The sequence below is a fragment of the Artibeus jamaicensis genome, unplaced genomic scaffold (genome assembly GCF_021234435.1).
Source record: "Artibeus jamaicensis isolate MK-2021 breed Jamaican fruit bat unplaced genomic scaffold, CSHL_Jam_final contig_525, whole genome shotgun sequence".
Taxonomy (NCBI): domain Eukaryota; kingdom Metazoa; phylum Chordata; class Mammalia; order Chiroptera; family Phyllostomidae; genus Artibeus; species Artibeus jamaicensis.
Window position 1 is genome coordinate 12,445,628 of NW_026521874.1, and position 11,484 is coordinate 12,457,111.

Here is an 11,484-nt window from a genome sequence, read left to right on the forward strand (position 1 = left end):
GGGCTGGGTCAACATGTTCTCATTTGATCCTCCCGACAGCCTGGTTGGGGTGGGTGGTGGCGGGGGTGGGGTGGGGGGAGAAGTGGTCCCAGCTCCCAGGCTCACCCGCCCCCAGAGGCCAGGTTCTCCGGCCTCCTCTCCAGACTGTAAGCTCCTTGAAGACAGAACTGGTGTCTCTCGTCTCTCTAGTTTCAGAGCCCGGTACAGAGTTATGACCTTAGAAGATTCTGAGCAAATACCAAGGGTCAGCCAATACTGACGCTCGGTGCATGAACGCAGGAATGAATGAGCACATGCCTCACCGCACACCCTGCCCAAAGTGACACTCCCCACTTCTATGGGAGAGTCATTCCTGCCAACCCAGCTTCCAGATGAGTAAAGGGGGAAATGTGGAATGTCTGCTAGGATGTCAGTATGTCCGGCATGCTTGCTGGCACGGGGACAGGGGGTTTGCAATGTGGCATCACGGTGAAAAACATGGTCTCTGATGGGCTGTAATCTGGGTACAGATCCCAGGTATGCTTCTTCTGGGCTGTGCGACCTATGCAAGCAAGCGCACCTCTCTAAGCCTCACAGGTGGTAGCAGAAGGTTGTAAGAGAAACGACCTCGAAGAGTTCATGTGAGTAAGCGATGGAAGATCTATAAAGCCTTGGGCATAGGGTGTGGTATCTGGTAAACGCTCCACAAACATCTATTATTATTGCCACTAATCTTGGGATGAGCAGAAAGCAAGGTAGGCATTGGACAGCCATGGTGGGACAGTACAGGTGGTCATTGTGCAGTTCCGGGTGAGCACCACTCAGAGGATGAAAAGACACAGGCTGCCTATGCTGCATCGGTCAGCTGTAACCATGAAGGGCGAGTAACAAACAACCACCACGCCCAGTAATGTGCAGTGAGAGGCGTGTGTTTAGCAAACCTGACTGTGGCTGAGCTGGGCTCTGCACTGAGGTTTGGGCTCAGGGTCATTCTGGGCCAGGCTGAGGGGCACGATGGCTACCTTGAGGAGCTCTCCTGCCGGCCACGGTGGAAGCATGCAAGGTTTCCTGAGTCCTACCTAGCCTTGGAATGAGCGCACCGTCACTTTCGCCTGACCCTTGTGGCCAAAGCTGGCCATGTCGCTAAACCCATCATGAAGGGCCAGGGACATAAACCCTGCCTGTCCCTTGGCTGGGAAGAACGGTGAAGTTGCCTGGATGAGGGAGTGGGCCCAGGGAGAAAGGAGGAGTGGGGGCCATTGATGTGTGTACCCCAATAACCAAACACCCGCCAAACCCTGCAAAGGGGCCTCCCATTGCCCTGGCCTCCTGCCTCACCAGCTTCCTCCTCAGGCCCCACCTCATCAGCTCTTGGACAAAATCTGGAAGAGACCCTTAGCAGTAACCTGTGTAGACCCCGCCCCCATCTGCCCAACATCCAGACCTGCTCCAGGGAGCCATTAATCTCGGGCAATTTCTTTCCTCACTTGACTTGTTTATTTAAGGAAAACAAGTCGTTCCTAATTAGAAATGGTGCCGTGGAGATGCTCCGTGCCTCCTCCTCGGCTGCCGACATGCGACCGCCTGCCTGGAATTATACCTGTGCTCCTAACATTTGGGAGTGTTTGTTCAGAGACAGTCCGAAAGCACAGGCTTCTGGCGACAGGGACTTGGGCTGTGTGGGGGTCGAGGGAGCCAGGGGCGGGAATACGCGGGCTTCGGATCTAAGGCGCACGGGAAAAGAAACACGCAATGCCCGGGCGCGCAGCCTAGAGCTGGCCTGATCGTGGCGCCGACCCTTGGCAGGTGCACAGACGAGCCCATTCCAACCCGAAGAGCAGGCGGAGGAGAAGTTCTAAAGGTCCAGAAGTGTTTTCTGTTTGGCGCCTCTCAGCAGTGTTTACACACTCACACGTGCACCTGTACACCTCTACGGACACGCAGACGCTCGGAGATGCACAACTCGGAAACACACACAAAAGTGACCCGGCCCCACAGATGAGCAGACACGCTCAAAAACACACAATGCACACCCAGAGATGTGCAGGGGAACACGGTGCCACACCCCAGGCACACACGCTGACTCCCACACGTACACAGGCAACATGCTCCGAAGTCACACTGCAACACCCAGCACGCACATTTACAGACACTCACAGACACACGGAGACACACACTCAAAGGCACATTGTAACTAACACACCCGGATACTGGCACTAGGAAACACACACAGACACTCAGAGTTACAACCAGGCATGTCCTGCAACACACAGACACACTCAGCAGCACACATGTACTCACCAGCACACAAAAAGTTTGGCCTGAATACACATATGTGCACACTCACAGAAGCACCATACACACAGAGAGGCAATCAGAAGTGCGTCCAACACTCACAGGTGCGCACGCCCAGGAAGTCACACACATTCACAGGGACACTCGCAAGTGCGCAGCGCTGTGCACACATGTGCACACAGATACACAAGTTCGCACTCGCCTCATCACTGCACACATGTGTATGCTCACATACCCTCACACAGACGTGTGCAGACAGTGTGGACAGCCAGCCCAACACCGGCCCCTCGCCGCACAGCCCCTCACAGCACATGCGTGCAGCCGTGCGGCATGTGCGGGCTAGTCGCAGAGATGCACCCGACTCACGTGCAAACAAGTGTGTAACGCTCACAAGTGCGCTCACGTCCCCGCACTCACACTGACTCGCAAAGGCATGTATTCTCTAATGGGCCACGCACATGCACACATATGCATAAACCCACATGGACGTGCTCTTACAGCGCATGTACCCAACCTGTGTGAGAACACGCACTCACACACATGTGTCTACACACACCCACATCCTACTCCACCAGGAGAGCAAACTGTTGGCTCCCTCAGTCAGGCGTGCGGACTGAGCTAGCCTGCGGCGGCACGGCCCCTGCTCTGGCCCCTCTGCACACCCGTTAGTTCACTCCCTGTTGGCAGAGATGGGTCTGCCTTCCCCATGGCGGGGTCAGCGTGGAGCCCGGACAGCCCCGGTGTGGAGGGGGACATAGGAGTCCCAAGCCTTGGAACCACTCATAAGACTGACATAAGACTGACCGACCTACTGCCTTCCCCCACGATGTCGGCAATGCCTCGTGCCCCCACCTCCACACACACACACACACACACACACGCAAGGCACTTTCCCAAGCGTGGCCGTTCCTGTGGGGACAGCAGCCTTGCCGGCTCAGACAGCCTCCGCAGACTGAGTGCCAACACCCGGACCCGGGGAACTTCTCTGCCCTGGGCCCCCAGAAAGCTGCAGAGTTGAAGCAGTGCACACAGCTCACCTCCACCTCCTCCACCTCCTGTTGTCATGGTGACATAACAGCTGGATGCCTCCTTGCTTCCCCAGATGGCCTGGAGCTCCCCACTAGAAGCTGCTGGTCCAGCCGTGCTTTTAGGTGGAAGCGGCAAAGGGGCAGAGACTGCAGGTGCCAGGTGATTGCAGAGAACAGGGGCCCTGCCCCCCAGCCATGGATCACCTGGTGCTCACGTGGGACAGGGCTGGCCTCCCTGGGGAAGACAGCAGCCAGATGTCCACGCGCAAGACCCGAAAACAGCTCCGCTGCTGCGTCTGCGGAGCTCCACTCCCGGCTCCACTAGATCCGCTAAGTGCTTTCATGCACCATCTCCATCCTCCCAACAGCCTTCTGAAGTCGCTACTATGAGCTCCCCATTGTGTGGTGGAGGGAGCACAGTTTGGAGGGTGATGTGTGGTCAAACTCAGATGTGCCTCAATCCCAAGCCCCTTAAACCTGAAATTACCCCAACTCCTGGGATTTAGAAAAATCTCATCTGTGATCATTGCTCAGGGTCATAGAGTGTCTGCACTGGGACCTCTGAGGTTACATGAAATCTCTTCCTTTTATGGAAGCTGTAGCTGGGACCAGAGAGGCCTAGTGATTTTCCTAAAGTCACACAGCAAACTCAAGGCAGACTTGAAACTGAACCTCCTGACCTGGAGATGGGGTTCCCCAGGGTATCAAGAACAGCTCTCTGACGCCCTGGAGGAATATGTGGGTCTCGGCAGCCTAGGGAAGCAACTCCCAGCCTGGCTTCAGGTCGGGCTTCCAAAGAAGAGCAGGAGGTCCTCACACCCCCACCTCATGCCTCAAATGCTGTCCGACACCCACACGCAGACCCTTGCACCCAGAGGCAGCAACCTAGCCCAAGCAGGCAATTGCAGGGCCCGGGAAGCATGTCCCACCTTCGGGCCGTGGCTGGAAGCACCTCCACTGCCTGCTTCACAGACCAGTCTGTCCGTCCAGATAACCCCAGCCCCGGGTCGGACCCCCAGTGAGGAAGCACAACGCCTTCCAGAGGGCTGTGGCCACAGGGGTGGCTCCCAAATGATCCTTGGAGACAAGGTGGCCTCTTTGAATCATGCTTTTCATTAGGAGGAAGAATAATGCGGCCAAAGTCATGAGCTGTGTGTTGGCCTCCTCAGAGCCTCTTGGGGCCTGCAGTGTGGGGGACCACCCACATCCTCGGAACTGGGGACGAGAACGCCAGGGGCCCCCATCCGACTGTCCACTCCAGCTCCTTCTCTGCAAAACCTTTGCACCTCCCCGAGCTCCGACCTGAATGGTCTCATTGAGCGGCCCAGGAAACTTCCCCCAATCTTGGGCTCCTCTCAGGAGCTGCAAGGAACGGAAGGTGATCCCCGCCTCCCCTGGGGTCACTGCCAGGGAGGCGAGTTCTCTCCCGCTATGGCACTTGGGGCTGCTGGAAGGGCTTGGATGGAGGTGATCCAGCTGAATGGGTCCCCCTGCCCCTCAAGTCTCTCCCTCTCCTTACACACACACACACACACACACACACACACACACACACACACACACACACTGGGATGGACATAAGCAAGCCTGCAAAGCACTGGACACAACGCCCATCACCTGGGCAACCCTGGGTGCTGGTTGCAGATACCAGGGAGCCTCATCTACCAGAGTGTCAACCCCCAGCAAATCCCTTGCAAAACCAACTTGAGAACATGACCAGTTCTCCCTCAGAGCTCTGAACGCACCAATACATCAATCAGATTAACAGGGCTCCCTGCCTTGCCCCCGGCCAGCTCGGCCTGGGGAGCCCTTGAGTGCCTGCCTTTGGGGACCCGGCAGGAGGATGTCCAGGGGAAGGATGCCGCGGATGAGCCAGCGCGTCCCACCCTCTGCCAGAGGAAAGTTTGTCATCTACCCAGAGCCCGGCTGTCACCGCTGTAGGTTCTTTACTCACCGGGCTCTGGACGCTGAACGCTGAACCCCGAGCCTGCGGAGAAGTGGCTAGAACTGCAAGCCCAGGCGGGGGGCAAGAAGAAGCGTTTCGCAGTAGCCGCTCGGCGCCCCACTCCCGTAGGGAACCTTCTTACCCGGTTCAGCCCGCGCCACCCTTACCTGAGAGGGTCTCAGCCACTTGCAAACTCTGCCCGCGGAGCCTCGCGGGCGTCCGGGGTTCCTCTCGGAGACTCCCTCGCCCCGCTTGCTCGGCGTGCCACTCCGTGGGCGCCTCCCCGGCTGGCGGCCGCTGCAGTGGTATTAAGGAAGGCAGATCTGGGTTTCCTTTTCTGGCCACCAAGGCTCCTCCAGCCGGGCCCGGGCGTTACTTCTCCGGGTCTGGTGCAAGGGGCATCCCCCGCGCCTCCAGCGGGAAAGTGGAAGTGTGCGTCCTGGATTGCAGCAGCAGCGGCGACAGCGGTGGCGGGGGACGAGGAGGAGGTGGCGACGCCAGCCGGCGAGCTGGGGAGACGGGCGGAGGCAGAGGAAGTGAAAGCCGGGCTCCTGCGAGCCTGGCGCTCGGGCGGGCGGCACTGCGGGGACCCCGCGCCACGGCGAGGCCCCCGCTCCACGGTGAGGCCCCGCTTGCACACCCGTCCCAGGGACGCCCGAGCCCGGGGTGCCTGGGGCGCGGGATGCGGCTGGACTCCGGCCCCCGCTGCCTAGCCTCTCGCTCGCTGCCTCCTCCCTGCCGTGATCGTCGCTACCCTGGACTTAAGGTCGCCAGCCCCAGCAACCCGAACCGCTGCCGCTGCTGCCGCCGCTGCCTCCAGCAGAGCCTCGGCCCGGCGCGCTCCTCACACGGAACCACAGCACTGCCTACCGCTTAACTCCTTGCATGCCACCCGGCCCTCCCGCAGCCTCCCGGGGAGCTGGGCAGACCCGGTGCCAGGCCTGCTGCGGAGCTCGGGCCAAGGCCTCCGCCTGCCAGCCTCAGTGTACTCTGCTGAAAAAACGGGCTGGAGAGACCCCGTCCTAGGAGCGTCTGGAGAATTAACTGAGACTATTACGCTGAGTGCCAAACTGCCTGGCATTGAGTAAGCACTCAATAAATGGCAGAGTTTTCCTCGCTGCTGCCGCCGCTGCTCTTGTTCACGAGACTTAACAGGGCACCTCACAGATAGAGGGCAGTTTGGATTTTGGTATTTATAGTTTGTTGTGTTCAGAGGCAGTAGGTTTAAGCTGTGTGACCTCAGGCTGATCACTTACCCTCTCTGAGCTAGTTTCAGAAGACTCCTTCCGAGTTCTGAGACCGTGGGTATGTCTCAGCACTCTGAACCTCTGTAACTTCATCTGCAAAGTGGAAGCAGTAAAGAGTGATAGATACACGAATCTTCAAAGGAGCCACAGCAAAGCTCCAGGAAAGGAACTCATCTTCTGATGCGGCATGTGACAAGGTCCACCTTTGACAGAGCTCTCTAGGTGCTAGACACCCAGTTCACTGGTTTTAAACATGGTGTCTTATTAAGCCCTCTTAACAACCCAGGAGGCAGCTAATTCCATCTCCATTTCTCAGATGGGAGAACCGAGGCTGAGGAACGTTAAGCGGCTCACCTTTGGTTGGTAGGGCTGGAAAGTAGCAGAGCTGGGGTTTGAAATCCTGGACTTTCTGACTCCAAACCAGGATCTGCTGAGCTTGGGACTCAACCAGAGGCTCTCGAGTGGCCACAAGCAGACTATTCTTTGTTGGGACTAGCAATAAGAATTGGCACCACCATTTATTTTATGAAAGCATATGGTTTTTCCAACTAATCCTTCTTTAATGCAGATAATTTGAAAATGCTGAAAAGTATGAAGAAACACTAATCAAGTCTATTCCCACCACCAGAGATAATGGTTGTTAACATTTTGATATATAACATCTTTATACCTGCATGTAAAAGCTTTTGACACAAAGAGAGTCTCCTTAATAGCCCTCTAGGGATGGGAATTGGGCCCCCCCATGAAGTCAAAGAGCCCCAGGGTTGGAATTGAGCAGGGGAGGCCCCAGCGCTGGGCAAGTGTCCCTCTGCTGGTCACTTGTGCCCCGGAGCCTGTGCCTCAGCATGTATGCAAGGATGACCATCTTCCCCGCCTGCTTGATGGGGTTGTTGGGGAAACGACAGATTATAAAGCACCTTGAGAATGGCAAAAGCTGGAAAAATATACTGGTGATATTATAATCATCACCACCATCATCGTCAAAATATAAAAGAACAGAATGCTACAGCATTTGGCGGAGGTTGAAAGCGGGAACTCTGAAGATGAGTTTGGTTTTCCCCATATGGATGGCCACTTGACCCATCAGGATTTACTGAAACACCTGTCTTTCTGTCACCAGTCTGTGAGGCCACCTTTGTCATAAAGCCTATGTCCCTGTGCATGGAGGGGCCAGGTCAGTTCTACTGGTCAATCTGGTTATCTTTGTGTCGTATTTGGTCATCTTTATCACATGGTCTCAATCATTACAGTTTTAGAAGAGTTTTGATATCAGTAAAACATGTTCTTCCTTTTTTTTTTTTGCCTGCGAGATTACCCCTGGCCTTTCGCACTTGCCTATATGCACCTGAGAATCTGAGTATCAGATCCTTCACGCCACGCCGACAGCAACAAAAGACCTGTTCGGTTTGGGATGGGGCCTACGGGTCAGTGTGAGGAGCTGGTTATCTTTCTAAGATTGAGTTTTCCCATCCCCTACCTCACACCACACACACAAATCAATCCTGATTGGGCTGTACATCTAAACATAAAAGGCAGAACAACAAAGCTTTCAGAAGCTTATAAATGGGATAATCTTTATATCTTTAGGGCAAAAGAAAAAATGATTTCCTGAACGAGGCAGAAAGCACTCGCCAGGAAGAAACACACTGATATATGTCATTCCATTAAAATCAGAAGACCCTCTCTTTATGAAAAGACTCCGTTAAAAAGAGAGTAAAAAGTCAAACCACAGAAAACAGATATTTTCAACATGCATAACTAAAGAGGGGCTCCAATCCAGAATCTGCAAAGAATTTCTACAAATTGGTAAGTAAAAGTCAGAAAGCCCAACCAAATGTCCAGAAGCCGGGACAGACATTTCACCAAAAAGGATGTTCAAAGAGCCAATAAAGTCGCTACAAGGTGCTCAACCTCATCACAAATCCAGGACATACCTGTTAAAATGGTAAGGAGATACATCTACATTGAAATTGCAAGGACGGACGATCCCAAGTGCTGGTGAGAATGCGGGACAACCAGAAATGAAATATGCTGCTGGCAGGGGTGTGCGTTGGAACCAATGCTCTGAAAAACTGTGTGGCATCATCTACGAGAAATGCCCTCCCTACGGCCAGCATTTCCACTCCCAGGACGCAGCCCACAGAAATGGGTGCTATGTCCCTCCAAAGACAAGGACGGGCTGTGTGCAGCAGTGATTTTTGTGGCCTTGTGCAGGGATTTTCATAGCCTCCAACAGCTGAAATGTGTGCCAGCAGTAGACTAGGCTAAGTGTGTGTATGTGTGGTCATACAATGAATACTATACAGCAATGAAAATGACCAACTCCCAGCCACACGCAACTACTACACAGGTGAATCTGACAAGCATAATGTTGAGTGATAGAAATGACACCAAAGAGATATGGTAGATATGTATTTTTGCCATTTTATTGCTCATAGTTTTGATCTTCTTTTTCTCCAATAAGTCCCTTTAACATTTCATATAATAATAATTTGGTGATGATGAGGTACTTTAGTGTTTTTCTTGTCTGGGAAGCTCTTTATCTGCCCTTTGATTCTAAATGACAGCTTTGCTGGGTAGAGCAACCTTGGCTTTAGGGTCCTGCTTTTCATGACTTCGAATATTTCTTGCTAATTTCTTCTAGCCTGCAAAGTTTCTTTTGAGAATCAGGTGATAGTCTTATGGGAGCTTCCCTATAGGTAACTCACTGCTTTTCTCTTGCTGCTTTTAAGATTCTCTCTTTATCTCTAACCTTTGGAATTTTAAGATTTTTTTTTTTCCTTTTTCAATGTGTGGTTGCCTCTCTAGAGCCCCCTACTGGGGACCTGGCCTGCAACCCAGGCATGTGTTCTGACTGGGAATTGAAACCGTGACTCTTTGCTTTGCAGTCCGGTGCTCAATCCACTGAGCCACACCAGCCAGGTAACCTTTGACGTTTTAATTATGATGTATTTTGGAGTGGGCCTCTTTGTATTCACCCTGTTTGGGACTCTGTAGTTCCTGGACTTGCATGTCTATTTCTTTCACCAAATTAGGGAGGTTTTTCTTCATTATTTTTTTCAGACAGATTTCCAATTTCTTGCTCTTTCTCTTCTCATTTTGGTACCCATATGATGCAAACGTTGGACCTCTTGAAGTTCTCCCAGAGACTGCTTACACTGTTCTCTCTTTTTTTTAATTCTTTTTTCTTCTTGTTCTGGTTGGTTGTTTTTTGCTTCCTTAAGTTCCAAATTATTGATTTGATTCTCAGTTTTATCCACTCTCAGCATCCCTGGGTTTGTTTCTATGGATTAGGTAGAGCTGCTTTGATTCCTTGTCTTGGTAGAGCGGCCTAATGGAGTAGGTGTCCTGAAGGGTCCAGTGGCACAGCCTCCCCTGTCTCCCAAACTGGGAACTCAAGGAGCACCCTTTGTGCGGGCTGAGTACAGCCTCCTCCTGTCATTGAGCCTTGGTTGCTGTTGGGAGGTCAATGAGAGGGATTTACCCAGGCCAGTCAGCTGTGAGGATCGGTTATGAAGGGCACCAATCTCTGCCCTCCATGGAGGATCGGCTATGCAGGGGCAGGGTGCTGGTGCTCTAACATGGTCTGCAGCTGTGCACCGAGTGCACAGGCTCTGGGGTGTCCTGGGTGGTGCAGGTCAAGGTCAGCCCCGACCTGCGTTCTGTCCAGGGCCTCCCTGCCTGAGCTATAATACAGTCTGAGATGGCTGCTACTTGTGCTGGGCTTGGAGAGTCCCAGGTGAGGCCAAGCTGTGAATCTAGCCAGCTGTTGCTTGTTTGATAGGATTTAGAAAGTTCTGCAGCCTAAGCCAACACCAGCCATTCATATGGAAAAGCAGCTGGGGTGGGCCCTTAAATTGGGTGGGGCGGAGTCTCTGGGGATCTAGGCAGGTCAAACAGTGTTAGCCAGGTTGATGGAGTCTCAGACGCGGCACCAGTCTGCTGGCTCTGTGGGGAGGGTTTAGAAAATGGACAATGGCCTCTGCTCACCTTGATGCCAGACACTTCAATTTCACCCTGTAGGCCACCGGTACCCGTCATCGCCGGAGCCCAGAGGGAGTGAGTCTGAGTAGGTGAGTCCGTACGTGATTTCTTTAAGAGGAATTACTTAGGGCTCTAGCAGTTTCTTCCACTACTCAATCCCCACTGGTTTCTGCAGCTAGAAGTTGTGGGAACTTATCTTCCTGGCACTGGAACCTTGGGCTGGGGGGTCTGATGTGAGACTGGGACTCCTCGCTCCCAAGATATCCCTCCAGAATTTTTATCCACCACACGTGGGTGTGGGGCCAGCCCGTTCCATGTCTCCGTTCCTCCTACCAGTCTGGATGGATGTGGTTTCTTTAGCTTCGTAGTTGTCAGACTTGTATTCAACTCGATTTCTGATGGTTCTGAGTGATGGTTGTTCTATATTTCATTTGTAGTTTTGATGTGGTTGGGTGAAGAGGTGAGCCCTGTCTTCTCTGCTGCATGTTTTCATTTGCACAATGTTTGAGGCAGAATGAGGTTGAGGCAGAAGTCAGCTTCAGCGTCAGAAGCCAGGATGGCGGGACACCTGAGGCGGGTGTGAGCTGTCGTTGCAGGAGGGAGCATGTGTGGTTTCTGGCACGCTGGGCATCTTTTCTTCCCTGCTCTGGCCGGTAATTGCCCCCGTGTTTGTGTAAAGTCGCTGATCCGTGCGTTGACGTATTGAGCACTTTTCTGTACACGCGTTAAATCTTAACTTGCGAAGAAGCTGTGTTTTATGTGAGAATTCTTGAGCAAAATGGAATTGGGTTCAAACATGAGCTTGGTTACTCTCTGGCTGTGGGGCCATGGTCCAGTTACTTAATCTCACTGAGCCTCCGTTTCCTCATCCATCAAATGGGAACAGTAAAACTTGATGGAATGGAGTGAGGATGAAACAGCTTTGAGTGAAATAACAGGTGCAAAGCGTGAGGCCTGCGCCGGCTTGTGACGATCACAGGTCATGTTCTACAGCATTACATCTATT

The 11,484-nt window shown here is 53.2% G+C and overlaps 1 protein-coding gene across 1 annotated transcript in view; it reads right to left on the reverse strand.

The window, feature by feature from the left end:
• The window catches only part of WSCD2 (WSC domain containing 2), a 95,220-nt gene extending 89,184 nt beyond the window's left edge, over positions 1 to 6,036 (reverse strand). The window contains exon 1 of the mRNA XM_037156131.2: positions 5,415 to 6,036. The gene's annotated coding sequence lies outside the window, so the exon portion shown is untranslated. The remainder of the gene's footprint in view (positions 1 to 5,414) is intronic.
• Positions 6,037 to 11,484: the final 5,448 nt, after the last annotated feature.